Consider the following 24,391-nt stretch of genomic DNA (forward strand, 5'->3'; position numbering starts at 1 on the left):
GTGGAGCATCCTCACAGCCCCCGGCAGGAATCGCCTTCCCAACGCACGGATCCGTGACCTTGGACTTGGGGACAAAACCGTCATGCAAACATGACACTGCACACCAGTGTTTTATAGGCAGGAGCAGACTGCACCGCACGCCACAGCAGCAGGAAAAACCATCCTGAGCTTCCCCTCTAATGCTACACCCCCAACTATGGGAAAAGCAGGGAGATGGAATCTTAAACCACATTATTTAAGCTACTGAATAGAGATATAAAATTATGTGCATGCCTCCCTGCAGTATTTTACTATTGCTTAAATCAAAGAAATATCAAAAGCAACCTTTCTTTTGATATTCAGTACAATGGTAAGTTACATTAAAGTTATTTGGGCATGCCTTCCTCAAGAGAGAAAAAGACATGTGAGTAGTCACAGTATTGCCCAGTGGCACGACTAATGTCAAATAGACTTAAATGATTATCTACCTACACTACTCTTAAGGAAGGTGTACAGTGCCCTCACACATGGATTTCCTTAATTTAAGCCAAATTTTAAATAAAAGAGATTTTTTAAATTATTTCATTACCTATGCTAGCTGCACTGGAAAACATTAAAATGTTGAGATTAATATCTCTACCCGATGACACACTATTTACTTTCATATTATTTTGCCTCGGTTTTTGAAAAAAAAATAATCTGGTTTATCCCAAGTTTATAATCAACATCACCATCATAGGAAAAATGGTACCAAACTTTGTCACTATCCTAGGTACCTTTTAAAGTCTGATTTTAAAAATGTAAGTCACTGCATAGGGCTCCAATTCCTTAAATCTTATAAAAGTGCCAGGAAAACAAAGAGAGCACTGTCTGCCCAAAAAAAGTTTTGGGTTGTTTTTTTCTTTTATTTGCCCAACTCATATGTCTGGAGAAACAAAGAAGCATAAATTTTTCTGTCTCTCCTGGCTGCAAAGAGCAAGCTTGAAAAGGCAATTCAAGCACAAATAATGCTGAAATTTTACAAACTTGAAAAAGCATCATCTCTCACTTTTAGTATGGAGCGCTCAGTCCAAAAACTCATGATTCTCAAAAACTACTTGGGAAACACCAAAAAAAAGTTGTGTGCATGTGAGAGGAAGAGAAAACTCTACTAAACCTGTCCAAGTCCCCTTTGCCTAATCAGGGACGTTGGGATAAATCCTGGGAACTGCCACCCCACGGCCACAGCTGCTGAGGGAGGTGCCAGTGATTGCTCTGCCCTGCTGGGGCTGGCCCTGAGGAGTCCCCAGGTGTGCACAGCCCTGGAACACTTGCACTTTTATTCTGCTATCTACTCATCTTCTATTTGTTGTCTTCTCAACACTGATAATGGCAGCATTAGCACATTTATGCAGTAATTCCCATCTCAGAGTAACTCCCCCTAGTCCCAACCAGGATTTAGGATGTTTCCATTGGATTTGCCAGCTGAAAAAAGAATGTTAGTGACAAGTCAGCAGATTACAGGCTTATAAATTAGGAGCCTTAGAGGTTGCCAATGGCTTGCCATGACATTTTGCAAAAATCACATAGTCCCTTAATGCCTAGCTTATCCACATAATAAGGAAAATACTGCCTGACAGCAAAGGAATGATGTGAGGTTAATTTTTTTTTGTAATTAAGTATTGAAATCCTCTGATTAAAGATTTATGAAGGGATAAAACAGCTGTAGCATTTGAGGGAAAAGATGTGTGGGAATATTCAGAATAGAGCTTTTTTTTGTCTCCTGCTCCTAGCTCTAACACAACAGAAGCATTACTGCTCTGAAATTTCAATTTAAATATAAAAGCCATTTAAATTTTAAAATATGGTGGAAAGTGCAGTTCTTAAATGGGTGGACAGCATTCCACAGCATTTAAAGATGGGGATAAGTGAGATGACAATAGGCAGACAAAAACAGTATTTAGGATGATCTTTACAGAAGCAGAACCCTTCATTGGTAGGCATCATACCACTTCAGTCGTTTGGAAACTAAAAGGGAAAGTGTGGCTTAAGACAGAGAAAAGGGAAAGAGAAAATCTGGTCAGGACCGAAGAGAAAGCCTCCCCACCATGAAACCCAGCATTTAACAAGCGCTCCTTTTAATTAATTAGTTCCACAAGCAGGCTGGATTGCAGAACACAACTCCTTTTGGGATCCAGACCTAACCTGCCAAACATCCCCTCCACTGAAAGAGACAAGTGGGTTTCATTCCAACTGCAGTCACATCTTTTGGAAATTTACTTCTGTGTTTCTGAGCCAACAAGCTCACTTAAAAATAACCACCTTAGTATTGTTTGGCACAGCATGCCATGTAACACTTATTACTCTGCTGGAACAGAATTAAACCAAGAATATAAGTTTGAAACAGAAATACTGTGTGCTCCAGAATTTACAGTGACCTCAGTACTAAAGGAAGTGACCTGTTAGAGCATTTAATGCTGCTACTACTGGAACAGGTATGAAATACTTAACTGAGATCTAGCTACAGTTCAAAAAGCAAGAACAGGCTGAAAGACTGGAAAGGAACAAATTCATGACCATTTTCAGCTATTTCAAACAAGTAGCACCCTTGGTAAACTAATGGAAAATTTGTTTAAAGCCAAGTCAGGCTGAAGAAGAAATAGAAACTAAGCTCATAACTAACAATCAATTCCATCAAGTCTGGAACTGAGAGCATTCTGTAGACAATTATATGCATTTTGATATACAATCACATAAAATGTTCAGCATTCATAAAAATAGAATTGTCACACAAGTTATTGTAACATCAATACCATAAATCAGTAATTTACTCCCATCTAAAGTGTTATATTTGCTATTTTCACTGCCTGCTGTATTAGTGCCTAATAAATTAGACAGTGAATTAGAACAAAAAACAAGACATGTAAAATAAAATTAGATGCAGTTGGAAAATAGCAGTATTCACAAAGAAACTATTACAAAGATATTCAATATAATGAGCAGTACTTAGATGACATAATGGAAAGTCTTTCCCTCCTTTCTGTACAAAACACAAAAATAAAGAAATATTCAACGATACTAAAGAATAATGGCAAATTTGCAAATGAAGAAGGACACCATCACTGGAAATTCAAAACTCACCCAGAGTTAAAGACTAACTGGATATTTATATAGGGAAAAACAAACAAACAAACAAACTTCCCAAAACCCCAACAACCCAGAAGTGGTGGCTGGAAGGAAAGAGGACTTAAAAACAACATCAGTACTTTGGAGAAAAATAAATCATGTGAGAAAGCCATCTAACCTCACTGCCGATGGAAGTCTCTGTTACTCTTCCCTGAGACAGACTAGTAGGTTCACTAAATATTGTTTCTTTTGCCAAGAAGTGTTAATAACCAGTACAGTTCAAATCTCACATGCAGATATCAAGGAAAAAGTTGATTTTTCTTTCATTTTTTTTTTTTTAATTTCCTCAGTACTTTTTCCTCTACCTACCCAGCCTTTCAATGGATAACAGGGGGCCCAACTGCAAATTTAAAACTCCTCCCAAAGGAGATTTCACATAGAATCCCTTGGATTGGAAGGGACCTTAAAGAGTAACCTCCTGCCATGGACAGGGACACCTCCCAGTAGATCAGGTTCCCACAGCCCCATCCAGTCTGGCTTGAACACTTCCAGGGATGGGGCATTCACAAGTTCTTTGGGCAACCTCACTGCCCTCTCAGTGAAGAGAGGAAAGGAAGGGATGAAGACATCCTCTGCAAAGTGAAATGCCAACTCACGCCTCCCTGCAAGCACACAGGCTGACAAGACTGATGGAACTCCATAAAGTAGAAATAGTAAGAGCCTTGAAGTATAAAGTACCTGAAATTTAAGGAATTTATTTCCATTACGCATTTGTCCTTCAAGGAATAGGGAAGTAAAAACAACAGGAGGACAGCAGTAGGTTATATTTTAAGTACAGACACAATTCTGCATCCAGAAGCTTTATCTTGAGGTCACAGAACCGTTAAGGTTGGAGAAGGCCTCCAAGATCAGTGAGCCCAACCTGTGACCAAACACCACCTTGCCAACTAAAGCCCCACACTCAGTGCTACATCCAGCTGTTCTTAAACACACCCAGGGACAGTGACTCCACCACTTCCCTGGGCACTCTGTTTCAATGCCTGACAACCCTTCCAGTGAAAAAACTCTCCCTGAAGTCCCACCTGAACCTCCTCCAGTGCAGCTTGAGGCCATTGCCTCTTGTTCTGTCACTGGCTTCCTGGGAAAAGAGACCAATCCCCACCTGGCTACAGCCTCCTTTAAGGAAGCTGCAGAGACCAATAATTCTTATATCTGAAAAAAAGAGTCTAGAATTTAATCTAAATATCTGAGAACTCATAGTAGAGTTACTAGACTTACATGTCTACTTGCTACCTTAGTCCTTCCAGACATTCTTATTGGATTAAGAAGTCATATTTTTAATGGCTTTTTTTTTTTCCAATCTGGAACAAGAGGGAAGGAATTACTAAAGTCTTATCTAAACAAGATTTATTTTTAGCTGAAACATAAAACTGCTCTTAGCTACTTTACTAGAAAGGCTGTAAAGATGTTCAGAGTCCAACACCATCACCCTCACTTGCAAGGCCATCTTAACCAGCATTATGCAAAAGGTACCAGGAGTTACAGGACAGCCTGCACAGCCTCCACTGACCTGGCACATTCCAGGAACACATCAAAAAGTCAAAAGTCACTGTTCAAGGACTGTTCACACATTGCCACTGTTCACACAGTACTCAAAGCACACCATCCCAGCCTCTGTGCCCAAACCAGAGGTGGCACGCCTCCCTCTCTTTGCTTTTTCACTCTTCCTGCAAGTTGGCACTCCACATTTATAGGTAGCTGAAGGCTCCATTCCTTTCACTCTCCTCTGGCTGCTCAAGAGACAGCACCCTTCTTAAGGCTTTGCACATTAATACAGCCATCATCACTGACTTCAGCTACTCCACACCTTAGGTAACTTTACCACCAGATGTTTCAGCAGCCAGCCAGGAATCCTCAAAATTCTCAATGGCTCTCACACATATTGTGTGATTTCAAACATGGGTAAAAATCATGCACTAGAACTGAGATTAATACACTGCAATCTGCATCTAGATGTCAGATAGCCAGTGCATGTTTCTTTACTGTTCAGCAAGTGTTCAGGCAGAAGCTAAACAACTCTTCATTGTGGCCAAAGGTTCTCAATGGATTCATGAGTAACTGAGCAGGGCTGGCACCCTGCCTGGCAGAGATAACCCTGTCCTGTTGAACTAGAGCAGCGAACCCTCCTGCCTGCACACCCAAAGGCACAAGGAGGTTGCTGTGTAACCAGGTGCTGTGCTCCCAGCCAGGCCATTCTGCCCTGCAGCTGTCTGAACCAGCCTGGAACATTCTGCAGGAGGAACAAGAAACGTTCTTGTCAGCAATAAAACATCAGGATGTCTTCTGGGGCAGGGAAGAAGCTGTAAATTAACCTCCTGCAAGTCACGAAGCAGCACAGACATAAAGGCATTGGCCATGACCGAGACAAGAAGGGTGAGGGACCCTGCCTTGCCCTCCTCTCCAACTCCAATTCCAGCTGAAACAATTAGCCTCAAGTAACCTGCAACTGGAAACTAACTTCCAGGATTCTCCTGATCACTGGGGACAGTCTGAGGCACACAGGTGTCAGTTATTCTGTACCTGTGCACATGAAACAGCCTGCACTGCACATCCCTACATTCTAACCTAGGTGAACTTAGGGGATGATTTCACCTTGAACACAAGAAGGAAATGTTACCTCAGCCCCCACATTCACTCCTTACCATCCCTCTGACCTTTACCCAGGAAACAGAGCAAACAGCACCTGGCCACACAGGCATTACCAGCAAGGGGGAAACTGATCTTCCAGAAAAAGAGGAGGTTCACTCCACAGAGCAAAGACTTTTTAAGGCCTGTACCTTCTACAGAGGCCATTTCAGACTGGCAGTTCTATTTTCTGCTCACTGCATGTGTAAATACAAGAGTATAAATCTTGTGCCCTGTAGAATCAGCAGGTATTACACATTTCAGCTCCAAGATAAGGTGAGCTTCACATTACAGTCTCTCACTGTATGAAATAATTACATATTCTTAAATCTGAAATTACTTTTATAAAAACCAGAAAAATAGCATTCAGGTAGACATTACATTATTATATACAGAGAGAATAAAAAATATGCAGAGCCAAAAATGGGATTAAGCTACTTTATCCTACTTAAAAATGAATTATACAGGATGAAGACAAATACTTCCTGTCAAGTGACATGAAAATATTGAACAGAAAACTAACTAAAATGATTGAATTAAAAAAAAAAAAGAAAAGGAAAAAAAATACCAAATACCACACACTAAAACCCTGAGACAGCCAAATAAACTTTAAAGGAACTAACTTTTGATAAAAACAAACAGGAAACCTAGTATTTCATAACTACCAAGCATGCATGCAAGTAAATTGGACTGAAGTAACTTAATTGGAACAGACACCTCAAACAAATGTAGAAGTCAGAACGCTGCTATTATAAGCAATTTTTAAAATTACTTGGAATTTAGAAAGCAAGGTTACTCTCTGTCATGACACAAATATTAACTTGTGTGAGCTACCAGAATGTAGCTCACACAAATTTTTCTCTCCACAGACAGAGTTTATTAATAGAAACTAAAGAGATGCCTATTTAATGTCACTCAGCTTGCTGGCCCTTGATGAAGCTTCAGAGTAAAAAATATACTTCTTGTAGGATTGCAAATCCAGACAGGAGTCTATCACTGAGCTTCAGGGTAACTCAAAGTCCTCTGCACAAGAGGGCCACCACACAGTGAGTGTGCTTTTTAATCAAGACATATTTTAGGTTACCAGCCCTGATCAATTCTTACCTGTAATAATAACCTATTCAAAATTCAAGCTAGCAAATAAGCTGCAACCACAACGCCTTGCAAATGGTGCAAATCACCTGTCAGGTGACAGGAAAGTCTTACAAGCAGGGGCAAGTGTAGCACTGTCACCTCACTTCTAAGCTGGCATTTTGTGTAACTCAATGTGCCTCCAAAGAACAAAGGTAAAAACAAACTGTTGGGTGTACAAACTCCTGAGGTCAGGGTGATAAATGAAACCACTTCCCAAATAAGCTTTCCTAATTAAGGCTTCTAAACCAGAGCTGGCTTGCATTCAGTCATTACCACTGTTACAAGCAATCTGAAATATTCTTGATAAAATATTTTTAGCATCAACACCAGTGTATTAAAACCAGTTGAAGGTCATAAGGATGAAACAAATAAAAGTTCACACTCAGGAAAATACCAAATTCATTCCTAAAACTACACAGTAGTGTTGTGAAAACTGCCTACGTGAATCAGTTCAAGATTTTTTATAATTATCAACTTCATGCATTAGAATCTGTGCATTAAAAAATGAAACAACATATCCACCCATTCTTGGATTGCATCTACAGGATTTTACTTATTCGTCCCCACAGGCACACCTGGACTACTAAAAAGGGTGAGTTTTCTTTTGTTAAAAGACAGAAACATTGCATACATAGTTTTAATCAATTTTGTGTCTTCCCCGCATCCCTGAAGAAATATTTAATTTGCTTAATTAGACAGATGGCACTTTTTATTATACTTGTATTTGCACTTAATAAATTTAATTTGCATAGCAAAATTTTTATTTTCTAGGTCAATTCACGTGCCACTAAATTACAATTCAGGACTAAAGACTTAAGTATTATTAAATCTATTCTCTGAAATGTAAATATTTCATACAAGTATTTTTAAGCAGTGAACCCTGAAACTCTTCATTCTGTGTTGGTGTGCAAACTTGACTTACTTTTGGCATTTTCTTCTATATTAATCTACATTGATCTCAGAAAAAATAAATCTTAAGAATTCTTTACATCCCTTATACAGGAATCTGTTACATGCTTATTATTGCCATATTATACCCAATCTTGAAGTGGAAGAAATTCAACTTAACCATGACATTATATAACCATGCACATCTGACCCACAGTCACCCTGTTAAGAACTGAACAAACTGCAAAGAATTCCAAAAGAATTTACATAAGATATTTGCAAAAAACAAAAACAAGAAATATCTAAAAGCACCAGGAATGGTATTTATAAACACACAAGGTAACAGGGGCCATGTGCTTTCAAGGGCAGAAGATGCAAAACAGAGCAGACAAACAGGGCATCCCTTACAATGTACACTGACTCACACACACACAGAAATCACTAATTACATTTCAATTAATCTCCTGAAGCCTATGAAATTATTCATGTTTACAGCATCTGAACACCTAACATCAGGTGCTTTGTCAAAAGAGAAGGGATTTTCTTTTTCCTCCCCCAAAGAACAACAAGGATAAAAAAGTGAAGGGTACAGACTCAAACTTGGACAAGGCAACCCATGACTCAGCATTGTAAGAAAAAACCAAGGTAAGGCATGATTTGATTTGCAACTAAGCTCTGGGTTGCTACAGCAACTTCATTACTTCAGAAGATATTAGAAATACTTCCACTCTTTCTCCCTTATAATAAAATCTGTTTAAGTGTTTTGGAAACCATTCCAATACTTATTTTCTTTGGTAAGAATTAATCATTAGTTTGAAGGCTAAGTCTAGGGAGACCAAGAAGCAACCAGGATTTTTCCAAAATCTGGAATGTAACTACTGAGAGAAAGGCAGCAATATCTGACATTCACTGCCCTAATGACTGAAGATAACAGCACTCAACTTTCAGACAGGTACTCTAATCACAAAGCAAACTGTGCAAAACACGTCCTTAGGTAAACAGTGCACACTTAGAGTTCCAGGATGGAAAACTCAAAAGGGTTAGCAAGCCATCAGTACAAAATCCTCATATTACCTCAGGCATTTAGCACACAGGAGAAAATACCATTTCAAATGCAACATTACAAGCTTTTTTTCCTTCTCTTTTGGCAAGGACTGAGCCCTGCTCCATACCTAAGACAGTACCTTTTTACCTTTCCATAACACTGTTTGCAGACCCATCAGTTCCAGTCAGCCTTCAGGACTTCTCATCATTCAGCCTGAAGCATTCATAAGCACTCAAAAGTGAAGCACAGCCATGGAAAAGGACCATGCTTGTGCTCTCCCTATTAGCTGGGAAAAAATTCATTAATGCCTTCACCGCTCTCTTTCTGCCCAGGGGAAGAGAGAAAGGGGAGGGAAGTTTAGAGCAGAACACTGCCCACACTGCCATCCTTTCCTCCCAACAGGTCAGCCTCACAGAGGAAAAGGACCAAAACTGGTCCCTGTATTGGCTTCAGACTGGCTTAAGAGAAACCAACCAGAATTAACTTGATTTATCTAACTGATGTGAGTTACAGATGGCCCTACCATGACCACATCCCCTCAGTGCCATCATTCTCTCATGTGTTTTAAGATAAAGGCAATAAATTTAAATAAAGACATATCAAGAAACCACAGTTATGATATTATATCCCAGGTAATTTCTAATACCAGAAAGCAGGTGTTTAAATGATGCATCATTTTGACAAGCTCTCAGCATTTGTCCCTGGCCACACAACTTCTGTGGTGGTGATCACAGCAGCTTTGCAGAGTTAAGTGGACAGACAACCACCTTCTGGGTGTCCTCACATCTAGAACAAGTTAATCAGCTTGTTCTGTAAAGCCAAATTAAATATATTCTTTCAGGAAAACATCCCTACTTGATGTTACTTGATTCCTAATTACTTGAAGGAAAGCACAACAGTTATGGCACACATGATTTTAATGGAAATTCTTGTAAAATTGGAGCACTTCACAGATGGGGGATTAAACCTGGTAAATTTCTCCTCAGATGTATGAAGAAAAAATCTCTGCATTTTGGTGAGATATGTAATTTATTAGAGGAGCACTGACATGTTCCATGACTCCTACTTCAAAGCAACTAAATTATCAGGAATTATCATGCTTTATTTTAAAACTGCCTTCAAAATACAAAATTACTTCTGGTCTAAGTGCTTCAGTAAGTTTAAAACTTTGCTGTTACCAACCTCCATGCAAACCAATCAGAAAACTCACTGTTAGTGCTCTTGGTAACTAAATTTTGTCTCAACAATACACTGTGTTAAAACAATTACCTAGCATGTTATGCTAATATAAGTAGGTCACATTGTTTCAATTAGATTTGCCTTAAAGCTCTCCCTAATAAATCTAGTTGCAAGAGACGTGCTTGCCTTAATTTCTCTAAAAAGTTGTTAATTTGAAATTAAATATTAGGCAACCCAATGCCACTCACATCAAAGCATATGCATTTTATATGAGTTTTGTTTTGCTGCAAATACACAGAGACGCCTTTGTCAAAATACCATCAGTTACAAATGCATTACTGAAATTCTTCTGCATTTGGCAGTAGAAGGGGGCTGAGGGGGGTGCCATTTATCACCAAGTTGCTGTGACTTTACTGTCATTGCTGAATGCAACACAAACAATAAAAAGCAAAACTGCTATACTTGTTTTACTAAGGCATATAATTCTAAAAAGAAGATAAAATAAAAATCTGTGGAACTGCAAGCCTTGTTTCCTTCCCTGTTCACCAAATATATGTGTGAGAAATTAAACCTTTACCTCAGCTTATATTTTCCTCATCACCACAGGATCAAAAACTTCAAAAGTTTGGAAATAATCCAATTACTCCTTACTTACTTGATAAATGAGATATGAAAATACATGCAAAGAAGTGGTTCTAGGAGTAAATGCTATACAAGTACCTCCATTAGAATATACCAAGAGGTGAGATCTAGCAAGTAAGTGACAATCTATCCTAACTCAACATTTGTTTTCAATTAATTTACATTTAATTGCAGGTGCTCACAAAGTTTGAAAAAGATAATATTGATCTCTTCTCCCTGCAGAACATTTTAATCTGGAATCATAATATTAGACAGTCAGACAGTAGGTTACTTTTGCTTTGAAATAATATTTACATAATGGTGCAGCAGCAAACAGGTCCCAGACAGCTTTTCCTAAGGGTGCATTAGACCAGAAAAAAGCAGCATCAGGAAGAAGCTGTTGCCTCTCAGCTGAGCTGACAAACTTTCACTCTTCAACTTTATACAAATGTAGCAGTAATTACTCACTTAGCCTGGCACCAGTTCCCACATTGTTCATTCCCACAGCCTACACGGGGCAGACGGGGATTAAGGCAGTGCACTGCTTCCTGCAGTGCTACACGGAATTGCTGAAACCCCAATGGCCCTCCCATCCTTCTCAGGACCAGCCAAAAATGCCTTTTCCACACTGAACCACCAGTAAAATCAATGCTTACAATCGCTGGCTGAAAGGGGGGTTTTGCTTGTAGGGATGTTTAAAAAGCATTGCTTAGCAGTTGAGTTGGTTAGATTGTTTTATCCAATTATTTTGGATATTTAACCAACCACTTCTCAGATTCCCCCAGTCTTCCCTAACACCACTTCACTGTGTTGGTGACTCATTCTTTTCTCCTCCATTTTCCCAGACTACTATTGCATCCCTTGTCCCTAACACCTTCTGAATTTAGGCACTGTTTGTAGTAGAAAAACTTGTGGTCATATCCAGGCATCTGCAAACAAGAGTTTTTACTTTTATTTTTTTAATAGAAGACTAGGATATTTTGGCGATTTCTAGTGGAATTATTACTTCTTAACCTGTTTTTAGTTTTATTTTTGCTTCGTGGAAAATACTGTTTCCTATTTTCACCACCTCTTGAAAATCAAGTGTCTCATTACCAAGAAGTACACAACTATTTACATGATAATTTTAAATTCTAAAAGGGAATCGTTGATTAATATAATTTTTAAATAAAATGATGCCCCATGAAACAAGACCACCTCTTTTGCCACAGCATTTAGATTAAAAAAGCTAAAGATCACAACCTTACTTCATGGTTACTTTAGCACACCTTTAAGTTTTCCCACTTAAAAAACAGGGATGGAAGGGGAGACAGATTAGTCTTTAATGATGGAAAAGGAAGAATTAAGTATAAAATGAGACACAATTTTTGAACTTCCAAAGGATTACTATACTAAGTTAACAGATGGGAACACTGAACTAAGGGATGTGTGTTACTGATGGCCTTTGAAGAGAACAGGATTGCACATAAGATGCCTGATAATTTGTGGACCTGTCTTCCAGCTCTGGGACATCATCTAAAACAGAATAGACACAGGATGCATCAATATGCTAAACAGCTTTTCTGCACAGAGAAACACTCTGAAGGCCTGTGAAGATGTCTGAACAGTTTTCATTAGGTCTAAGCTTTTGGCATAGAAAGGAAGCTCCAATTAAAATCATAATGGCTCTACAAAAAAAAAAATCTCTTCAATGGATTTCTCTAAACCAAGAAAACATATCCCCTCAAGCATGTTTGGTACTATAAAGAAATTAGAGCTGGAATACCAGAGACTGTGAAACTACTACCCTCTCGAATTTAGATACTTCAAACTCTGATTTATTCCCATCTAACATCCCAAAATGTCAAAGCCATTCCCAGGTTCCTTGTGCTCCAACAGATTAGTTTTGCCATTTACGACAGAGAAAAGCACTGCAATTCTACTACAGAAACTTCCAAGTGTTTGTTGAGCCTAAAGACACACCATAAACCTCACATCATAAGTGATGTGTTATTATAGAAGACTTTTCCTTCTGCATTGCAGGGTAAAAACAGCATAATAATGATCTAGAAGTCTACAGAAGACGTTCTCTGGGTTTTAATTCAAAATGTCAGAAGTACACTGCAGGCTTCACCAGATTTCCTTTTAAAAAATTAATTATCAAAAGCATAAAAAACACCAGATCTCCCCAGACTGACTTTTACACCTCCTCTTACTTCCAAATGCTCGAGCTCAAAAGATTCCTAAATATTTTTTAAACCAATTTAATTACCTAAAGTATGCTATTAATTCTGTAAGCATGCTGAAAAACATTTCAAAGGTGCTTCAATAATCTTAACTGGGAATTTTTATATGAAGAACAAGTACCACACTGCAGGAACAGCTACTTGTAATAAAATTTCCTCATGATGGCAGCATAAACCATTCTGATGAAGAGCTAAACAACAATGCACATTCCTACTTGCACAAAAGTGAGACCTCAGCTGCTCTAGAAATTGTGTTCACTACCTTTTTCTGCCTCTTCACAATGCCATTTTTACACTACTTTACAGTCTTTAGATTCAGTCCCCAGAATTCCACAGGAGTACCATTCTACTTCCCACCTGCAATTTATGAAGAAAGATAAGGTACTACCCTACAGAATGTTTTGACAAGGGATGGTTTTATGCAGCTTCCCCATACATTCCACTGGATTTTGTCTCATTTGTATATCCTACTTTGGAAAGTCTATGACAACTGCACAGTCTGCACATCTGTGTGAATCACTAAGTTAATGCTTCAACCAAGATCTATGAAGTTCTTCTGAAGAATGACCTTCCATGCAGCTCTGTTTGCTTTTAGTGTTTCTGCACTACAAAAAGGACAAGACCATGACTTGCAAGATCCCATTGCCAGAAGGATTCTGAAAATCTGGCACTTGGTCTTACTGACCCTCCACAGTGTACAAATCACTAAGATTTACAGGCAGCTGTACACTTTTATAAGGCATGAAATTCATTGAGTTCAAAATCTGCACAGATTTCAGTTTATGAACAAATTACAACAATTAAGTCTGTGCTGATTAAGAATAGGTTTGAGACTAAAAATACCATCATGCTTGGAAGGACTTTGTTTAAAAGCTATTGCTAGTGCAAATCACTCTTTTCAGACTGTGCTGCAAGCATGTGTTTGCTGAGGCTCCAACTTCCAAAATCTCATTGCTTCCCACTTGAAAAGGTCAGCCAATGCTCCCCTCAAATCAGTCACAAGTTGTTCTTCAACCAAGTTCTATCAAAATAATCTGACTTTTTCAAACTATACAGTAGAGTATAAAGGAACCCAGATCCCTCAGAGAGCAGCTATTATGTTATAAAGTTATGTTTAGCTGATCCAAGGGGACACTAAGCTCCTGGAGGAGAAAAGACTGACCAGTACGAATGAGTGATGTCCCCAGTCTCCTGCTCAGTTACAAGTTTCATATCTGTCTACAGCCTTTAAAAGTGCACTAAGCCTCACTCATTTCTTAGAATGCCTACACTGAGTTTAAAGACCAGAAGTGTGTCTCTATTTATTTCATCTTCATGGTACTGACTACTTCTGCTTAAATATAGCTAAAAACCTTACCAAGTTGCAGGTTTGCACTCTCTCTGATTACTTTCCAACTGCTCAAAGGAAGCAATCTGGAGACTCCATCAAAATGAAGATAAACTGCCACTCACCCTACTTCTAAATGTTAACAAACACCGAAAGAATCCGTAAGGAAAGGAAAAATGCAAAAATTGCAAGTCTGGTATAGATAGAACAGAGGATAGGAAAGTCACAAATAAAACATCTTTTTAACCCATGAAATACAGGATGGATGTGTTGGCTTGGCATTCCTGGACAGAGCAAACATTGCTGTAACACCCAAAAGCAGCAGCAAAGGCTTTTTGGCTGTAGCGAAGCTTTCCCTCTCTCTTTTCCTGTCTTGGCAGTTACATCTGCACTATGGTAAGAAGGGTGGTTAGCACTAATTTTCTCAAGTCTGACTCAGATTACACTGATTGAAAAGACTGGCCATATCTTAATTTGAGGGTTTACAATAAGAAGATTAAAACAAACCAGCAGCATCCTTGTTTTTAAGCACTACACACACTGAGCAGCAAACAAGTACCACATCAGAGAAAAAGCAGCTGTCATTACACCCCATTTCCCAAACACTTATGGTTTCTAAGAGAATTATCATTCTTCCAGAAACCTCCCATTTTCTTCTCCATACACCTTTACAGTACAGCTATTTTGGCCAAGACAGCAGCAGGGTTTTATCACATTTCCTCTGCTTAACAGGATTTTTCAAATGAGCAGCAAAGCCTGGGAGCAGCTGGAGCTTCAGAGGAGGATTGCCTCATTATCAGCAGCAAGAAGCAGAATAGATGAAGCAGAGCAAAAAGCCAAGTTCTTCATCTGAAGGGACAGTTACTAGGTTTAAAAATCACAGCCTAAAATCAAGACTCTGTTGCTGGTATGTACATCTGTGTGCATTACTATATAAAAAGAACATCATAATAGCAGTCCTATATGAATTTACAGCTTTTTGTTCCTTTCTGAAACATTATTTTAGTTTGAGAAACATTATGGCAATTGAGCTATGTGAAAGAACTACCTAGATGCAATTAGAAACCACCACTTCTACCAGTTTCAACAAGGCACTTCAAAAATATAATGAAATATTCATGGCCATATTGTGAGATGAGAGCTCGCAACCAGCTTAAAAGAAGCAAGAGGAATTCCACAACAGCCTGTCAATTAAAAAAGAAAAAAATTATGAAAAGGTGTATTTGTAAAGACAAACTTTTCCTCCCAATTTTGTTTCACTCTAGTCTTGTCTCTTATTGTTAGAAACGATCAGAAAACACTAATTTTTACACAGATGTAACATGTGATAAATAGTGCATAAACAATTTTTTTTTTCAATTATGGGATGAAAGTTTTCATATGTAGGAGATAATTAGTTGAAGACAAATTTAAGGAAGAAAAAGCCTGAAAGTTTAAAAAGCAAGAGAAATAGAACATTCAAAACTAGATCGAAAGCATGACCTAACAACTGAAAGCAGAGAAATGCAGAGATAATGCATAATGAATGCCCAGCAGTAAACTGATCAGCAAGCAGGAGGTTCCCAGCATAAGTCACCTCTGTAACATGGCAGTGAAAAAGACAAAATTCAATGCCAGCATACACCATGACAGCTATTTCCAGAAGAGACAAGGAAATATTTTCAGCAGGCTTCAACTGTGAAAGCCATCACTTAGAAACCATCAAATAGGTGGGTGTAAAAAGGGCTTTGTGTACCTGGGGAAGAGATCAGGACATACCAAGCACTGACATTTGAACAAGCCAGGGCTGATGGGTTTGGTAAAACACGAGCAGGGAACACATGAGCTGAGCCAAGCTGGTGTCTGAGGCAGAGCAAGAGAAGACGGGACACTGTGACATGTGATAGCCTTCTGTTCTGTGGGGTGTAGGACTGCTCTGCTTAAAAACAAACCAACCAACCAACCAGGAATACAAATACCAGAGAATACAAGAACCTTCATTAAAAAACAGGAATGGCAGGAGACCAACAGATACCAGACTGCCACTAGTTAATGCAAGTCAGAACCTTGAGCTCCCTAAACTTATTTCTAACACAATCTGGTACATACAGGAAAAAGAAAGAAAAAAGCCCTCAAACAAACAAACAAACAAACAAAAAATCCCCAGATGCAATTAATCAGTCCATGAGATAACAACGTGGTGAAAATCAGAAGACACAACTGAGTCCATACCTGCTTGCAGACATTAGAAACAACAGATAATTCACCAGTATTTCATAACACTGCTCATGCAAAGAACCTGTTGCTGTTTGTAAATATCGATAATAATTTGGATTCTGCTACATCTCTAAAACCACAGAACCTTTCCAATTGTGCAAACACCTACTTGTTTCAAACTTCAAAATTTCTGAATCAAGAATTCTCAATAGAAGTATTTAATCTGTAACATATTAGAAGATAAATCTGTTATGAGTTTACCCTGCTAAGCTACTGTGCAAAGTAGATTTAACTCTTCTTTTCTCGTATCCTTAAACTGCCTTGGTTCCAGCAACAGGACTGGAATCTCCTCCTTACTCCCCCACCAACCAAATGAATGACAAGGGCATTTTCTTCTTGCTGGCAAAGTAGGAGTTTGATGATCATGCAAAGTTTCATTTGGAATTCACCTTCTTCTGATATGATCCTAAGTCCATCATGTCAGGAATCCCAGTCTGCTCTGGATTCATTACATTGTACCAGAAGTATAAATCCACTTTGTTGCTGTTCAACTTGTGCAGCCAGGATGCCCAACCAACTGAAGCACAGATGTTAAAAGCATCAAGTGATCTAACTAAATCTAGAGAAAATATATTCCTGCTTCATCCATAAAGGAGAAACAGCAATACCCAAAATCTTGCCCCAGATTAATCTGAGGAAGCCTCACGCTTTCCCAGTGAAGAATCACAGGGAAACAGAAAAGCCTGGACAAGAAGAGGTTTCAGGCAATCATCCTGTCCAATCTTTTGCTGAAAATGAGACTTCAGATGATCCAGAGTCATCCAAACTGAATCTTGACAGCTTCTAGCAAGGGAAATTCCCTCCTCTCATCAACCTACTCCAATATTTAACTCTTCCCAAAATGAAGAATTTTCCTGACTGATCAAGGATGACAGTGAAGGCTTGGAATGCTGTGCTTGGATGGAATAGTGGAGTGCTTTTACAGCCCCTTCAAGCCCCAAAGAATTGAAGCACAATCCTTGTCACACAGCTTTTCTTAGGTGTGCTTTTTTTCAAAAGTGGGGGTGGGAGGAGGAAAAGAGGATGGATTTGCTAAGCTCTTACTTATGCTAGAAATAAATATTATGTTAAATGAAACATTCATGTATTTTTAATCAATTCACCATAAGTACTAGACTTGGCCATGGAACAGCTGACAAGAACAACCACACTGGAATAAATTTGGCTAAGAGGCACTTGCTCATTAGTGCTTCAGCAAGAAGAGTCACGCAGAGTGGCATTAGTCAGGGAAATACACATTTCCAACACTGAGCCAGCCTGGCCTTCAAGCCAACAAAAGGCTTCTGGCAGGCAGCTAAGAGCTGCCATTCGCAAACAGAGGTGGTATTTGGCATCTTTACTCAGAACCCAGCTCCTGGAATCATGTAATGGCTTGAGAATGCATGCTTTCATCTTTTAAGGATGGTCCGAATATTCACATTTTAAGAGGGGGAAAAAAATAGACCCTGAAAAAAATAGACCCTGAAAAGGTTCAGAAAAAAAAAAAGAGATAAATATGTGGGTATGAATAAGGAGTAAGAGGCCAGTAAATCTAGAAAATGTTAAGCAATTCTAAAGAAGTATAGATTCCAGACATTCTATTGCACTCCACAGATAAATTATAATCAGGTGCACAACTATGCTGTTTTTTTCATTTTACTCAGAAGTTAGGAGTAACTCCTAATTTCCCTTGTATAGACTTTCCCCCTTCCCCTACAACAAAAAAAATTTGACCCCATAGAGACAGCAGCTCAAAATGAACTTAAATAAAGCAAAACCAAGTATAATTCTTCAGCTTTACTATTTCTCAGCTGCCCCATCTATCCCTCATTTCTACCTACCCTTTTAAAACTAAACAAGCCATATTGTCATAAGTGGCACCAAAAATAGTTCCATTAAAGTAAATTCCACAAAGAAGCAAAGGCAATTTGGTGATTTTTCTCATAAAGCTGTTGTAGTCCCTCACAATGAGGATCCAAGTAACTCATAGAGTAACATCCAAGTAACTCATTTGAGCCAAGCACAGCAAAGTCTTACAGAAGAAGAATTAGAGCAAGACAATCACAGATGCCTGCACTGACATTTTTGACTGTAACTGGCTTGAAGTTTTGCTATAGCATCACTGACAGTAATGGAGTTCTTCAGTAGCAGTGGTTTGACTGAAAACAAAAACAGATTTTTAAAAACAAATATTTACTCGCAAATATTTTAGCTCATAGGCTGAAAATCCCAATAAACAAAGATTTGAACAAACATCTCTCTTACAGAGCTCTCTATCATTCTTTGAAAAAAAAATCCAATACAACAAGCACTCCTCTTCTGTGTTTGCCAGATTTATGAAGTTTCATAGCTGTATTATGTTACTTAAGGAAACTGAGCCAGAATAGATAAGCACTTTGTGTGCTCATAAGATGCAAAAAATCAGGCTTGCCTTTAAAGGTGCTTCGCCATGTACAGCCACTTTTCACAGCACAGAGCTGAAAAGGAAACCAATGCAAAATACGACCAAAAGCCAAGCTTAAACACTTTCTAAATTTACTAAGACAGTTTGAAGCAACACTAGACTAGAGGCTATGCAAGCTGCCATTTTGAGGGTGAAGACATGCTGACAGAAACCTCATGACATCCAAGAAAGACAAATGCAGGCTCGTGGATGGAATAAGCCCATGCAGCAAAGGCTGGAGACCAACTGGCTACAAAACAGCTTTTTACAAAGGGCTCCTCTGGGTCTTTGTGAAGAAGTTGAACACTATTTATTTATTTATGACACTATATTTTCCTTCCACATCTTGTCCTCTTCATTATGTTAGAGCAGGGAAATGCAGAAAACAAGCAACAAAAGACTCCATACCAAGAGAGTACTACACACCTGCAGGTTTCCCAGAACAAGCAGTAGCAGGAAGGCAGAGTCAGGAACAGATAGTCCTTGTCTCAAGCCCAAGAACCAGCACATCACAGCAAGCTGGTTCTCTAATGAGGACTGACGGGCTCCTGCAGAAAAGCACAGGCTGACAAAAAGAATTATGGAAGCCTCAACATACTTTGCCAACTGCAAGTTCCTTGTCCCCATCACCTGGAAACAGATCTGACAAAAATCAGTTTCAACAAAATTCAAAAAGACCCTCCTCACACACAGAGCTCCTTTGGTCCTCTGGGTGCACTCTCCAGGAGACTAGAACACTTCCCTTATTTTCATGAAGCTGAATGTTCCCACTCTGAATAAAGATGAGGCTTTAACAAAGATAGAAATGGAAAATTACACCATGGATGCTCATTGTCTATCTCAGAGAGACACAAACACTGAGATTTTTTAAATAAGAAGTACAACTTATTTCTATTTTAAAAATATATGACATTCCCATAAAATAGGCTTTGATAAGAATGTTTTCAAATTACATTTTATTCCAGTATTTCTGTTTTCCCACTGTCTCAGGAATACTCAGATATGCAGATATAACCATACACCATTGTATTTTTGGCTCAAACCTGTCTTCTTTAAATCAATTTTCTTGGCTTAAACCTATCTTCTTTAAAGTGCACATTTAAACATAAAATGTTATACTCTTCCTACCTGCCAATTCAGAAGAAAGATTTTGTCTAAATCTGACCAGTTTGTTTCCTTCTGCAATCTCACTGAATTTTTTCTGAACTATTTTTATGATTCTGAAAACTCTAGCCCCTCATGAAAACAGAGACACCTAAAATAATTGCCATCTTGCATTAACTGCAATCTGGTATTTCCTGTGAAGAAGAAATGTAGAGAAGCAAATGTGTGACAAGCCCATTTTAAAGAAAATGCCTCATTCCTACAATTCTTTTTTCTTTTTACATTTAATAGGATTCTGTTTTAGAATTAGACAATTCTAATTAGAGAAATTAGAAATTCTCACAACTGACACACAGGAGCTTGATTTTGGAATGATTTATCACTGAGTATTTGCCATAATCACTATATTCTACCAATATAATTGCTTTTTGTAGATAAAAAGTTACTGTTACCAACTGCCCCCCACCCAAAAGCACAGAAATAGCCACACTTGCTCTAATACAACTCTTAGGGCTTAAGAAATATTCTAGTAAGCTTTGTTACAAAACAAAACAAAAAAACACCAAAACCCAACTCACAATTCCTATGCTCTTTGTTGGATTTCATTATGAAACAGACGTAGGACAAGATTCAATTTCACCACCTCAAGTTAAAAATATGAGTTTCTTTTGCCATCTGTGGAAACTATTTTGCAGGCAGTCAATACCACAAAGATCAATAAACCCTATAATGGATTTCCTTCCCAAACCCTTGCAAAATAGCTCCATATTAGCATAAAAAGCAGACAGCAGAAGATTGCAGATTAGCTGCAGTTTCCAACATGACTACATAAACATCTGAAGAACAATAAACAATTTATCCTATTTACTCAAATGAATCACTTCCATTTGCTCATTTGCTCACCAGGAACTATAAATGGACAGGTAATCCTTCTGCTCCCTGGGACACATAGAAGTGTGCCTCCTGTAATTTGGTTTAATCCACAAATGCTGCAAGAACGCTGTCCAGCAGCAGAGTCCCGTTCCCTACATGGCCAATAAATGCCTCCTGCAGGAGTGTAAGGAAGTCATGCCACCTTGCAGGAGAGGCTCCCATTGCATTCATCTTTACAATTTAGCTGCCCTTTCTTGAAGCTGTTAAGAAGCACATTTTGCTAAATGCCACACCAAGTGCATTCCATGAGATGGAATGTACCAGGGTGTCCCTGCAGAAAGCACATCCTCCCACCACTGCTGGAGATTTGAATGATTCTTTGTATTCCTTGTTTAAAAATTAAAAAAAAAAAAAGGACAAAAATATCAAGTTTTTTACAGAAGTAACTCTCCATGTACCAAAACAATAGCTTGGTATTTTCCAAAGCTCTCGAAAAGGAAATGTCTCCCCATCTCAATAAAGCAAAACAAAGTGCCCCATCCCCAGGAAATTCTACAAACCTAAAGAACACATCAGAATGTATCAGTGATCTAACCTGGGTGTCTGCATATCCTTATATTCAGTTCCCATAAATAGTACATTAAAGCCTAAACTATGTTAAAAGAATTTGTATCTGTATTCTTAACTCTACAAGACATTCATTGTCTATAAGCATTGGTAAATTGCCCATTTTTTAAAACAAATGTTTAATGCTCTTCCAATAAAACTTTAACAAAGGCATTGTTTAGCATATTGCTACTTTTTCCTATCTCTGTCAAAGGATTTTTGGCATAGTAACTTCATTTTAAAGCTCACATGAAATCCAAGATAAGCTTTCATAGGTAAAACTACTTAATTTTAGTTATCCATTGTTTTTATTTAACTGGAGCTATTTTACTTCTGTTCAGGGAACTGACAGGCATAAAAAGCAGAGAGGGATCTAAAAAGATTAATGTAATAAAAAGTAAGATAAAATTACAGCAGATAGGAAGCATATAAATCAAACTTCAAGGACAACTGCCAAATCTGAAGAAATGTCTGCTCTCTTGGGAAGTGAAAATCTCTAAGATGTGCTCTACTTAATTCTCATCTGCCACGCAGCTCCACTGAACATATCATTTTCCAGAAAGCTAGAAAGTCCAACAAAGATCCCACGACTGCTGAAAGGAACAGTCCCACCTCCTGCCTTCCCAGTGCTTCCTCTGCACTGATGCTGGTGCCTGTGCAGCCCAGCAGCAGAGCAGAGGGCCAGGGATTCAGCTGCAAGCAGTTTCCCATGGGATTTGTTTCTAGCTGGAGCAAAGAAGTGAGCTGGAGCATCAGGCTGCCAAACAAGTGTTCCAGGACTGGTCAGGAGAGGACTGCAAAGGAAAGATATCGTGGAAATGTCAGCATCCCTTTCACTGACAGCTCACTCTTGGATTAATTTAAGCCCCACTGAAATTTATTAGCCAGCCAGTTTGTGGTGTGCTCATCCACAGCCGTCAGGAAAGGACTTTACACCTTTCCCTTCTAATGAAATGGAAGCTGTTGAATTAATTTGCCTCTAACTCAGCCATGCAGTAATCCAAAGCTCACTGAAATCAGCAAGCTTCAGATTAGACCTTTAATGACCTAGAGTGGTGAAAGGACACAATTTACTTTCCTTGTCCTTTGTTTCCCAGAAATGCTCAGAAACAGGCACATGTTAATTCCTTTGCCTCTCCCACACAACAGCTGCAAGCAGCCTCTGTCTGGTGGCAAAAGGTACTTCAACCAAGCACATAACAGCCCCCTAACCAAAAGAGTAACCCAAAAAAGAAATTCCAAGTCCTGGGAAGCAACAACAAACCTTCCAGGGCATCATTTAAAGCCTCTCAGAATACACAAGGCATATGGCTATGATGGAGTGAGGGGACTTGAGAAATGGTACCATACAGAAAACAAAAGTACAAAACTACCCAAAGTCACTTTTTTTTTTTTTAAAGTCTTGGCTCTTCTCCCCACACATTTTATAACCTAAAATAGGTGAACATCTAATGAAATGAAGGGGAAAAATGAATACTTTTTAAAATAATATAACCTTCAAAATAGGTGCTGCAGTACCCTTAATGATTTATTCATGGATTTTCTGACTTAGACGAGTCCAGTTCTTTGTCTTTCACTTAGATACTCCTGCTGACAGTATTTTGTTAGCTGTTAGAAATCTGAAAGCTCACAACAGCTAATGTAACAAAAGAGAAGCAAAACTATGTCTTTGTTGAACAGCTTAATTATAGGCAGGCAGAAAACATTTGAGGGCCAAACTAACACAGAAAAATAGCAAGATACCTGAGTTCAGACTTTATTTAAAATCAAAACTTTGTTTAATCCCAGAGTATCTAGGCTAAATAAGAAAAACCCATGAAATGTTACATCACAGAAGCAACTATCCATTCTGAAATAATGAGTTTCAAGAAAGACAGCATTACTGTTTTCTTTTATAAATACTTGTTATTTCATCAGTCCCAGAGATAGTAGAAAGCTGAAAATACTGCATAGCAAGGAGAGAGCTCTCCTCTCTGGACCCAAATCAACAAGGACAGCAATTAACACATAGGTATTAATTTCAGGATCTTTATTGAAAGCATTTAAGGAAAAGTTCCTTACCCAAGTAAGTGACTTTTCTAGCCCTGCTCCAAAAGACCCAGCATCAAGCAGGTACCAGCTGCACAGTGAATTGGTAGAAAGCAGCTGCACATTAAGCTTCCACAGAAGACACACTCTTGTATCTCTAAGCATCAATTGCTGAGCCAGTCACTGCATTGCAGTCCCCTGCATTTCACACTGGAAAAGGAGGAAATTTGGGGGAAGAAGTCACCTGATCTATTTTAGATGTCAAGATCTGTGAAGTAGCCCTGGAAATGACATTTGGACCCAAAAGTGACTTCCTCAGGTGCCATTTCCATTACCTACAGCTAGACTAGAAGTAAATCTGTGTATGATTTCTAGCTGATGGCTTCAAAGAAAAGCCATGGGTGAGCATCACACTTGACAGCTGGGCAACCACAAAATAACTGAGTGCCCACAAGACTAAGGTTTGACAATGGCACAGATTTTAGAAGGCTTCGTTCTGCACACCTATCCTGTGGCAGCTGACATCACCCAGTCATATCAGGACACAAGGCTCCCAGACACCCCCAGTGCCATCCCCCTTATGGGGTAAGAAAACCCATAATTCTACTAAAAACATGATTTCAGCATTCTTAGTAAAGATGATTCTAGAAAAATAACCCATATAAAAATGTATTTAAACATAATATTAGTGAAAAAATAGCACAAGGAATGACAGCTGCTATAAGGCAGAACCAAAACAACACTTCTACTGAAGGAACAGTCAACAGTGTAAAAGCACACTTAAAACTCATCCCACTTAATTCTTTATGAATACTTTGCTTCTTGACATTAAATAAACTACAGGGCAATTAAAAAACATTGAAATTATGTGCACCTGCATTTATGAATGCTACTGTAAAAATGTTTCTAAATGT

The 24,391-nt window shown here is 38.6% G+C and overlaps 1 protein-coding gene across 8 annotated transcripts in view; it reads right to left on the reverse strand.

The window, feature by feature from the left end:
- PLEKHA7 (pleckstrin homology domain containing A7) overlaps positions 1 to 24,391 on the reverse strand; it is a 145,820-nt gene that overhangs the window by 95,547 nt on the left and 25,882 nt on the right. The gene's annotated exons all lie outside the window — the stretch shown is intronic.

Source organism: Agelaius phoeniceus, chromosome 6, assembly GCF_051311805.1.
Source record: "Agelaius phoeniceus isolate bAgePho1 chromosome 6, bAgePho1.hap1, whole genome shotgun sequence".
Taxonomy (NCBI): Eukaryota; Metazoa; Chordata; class Aves; order Passeriformes; family Icteridae; genus Agelaius; species Agelaius phoeniceus.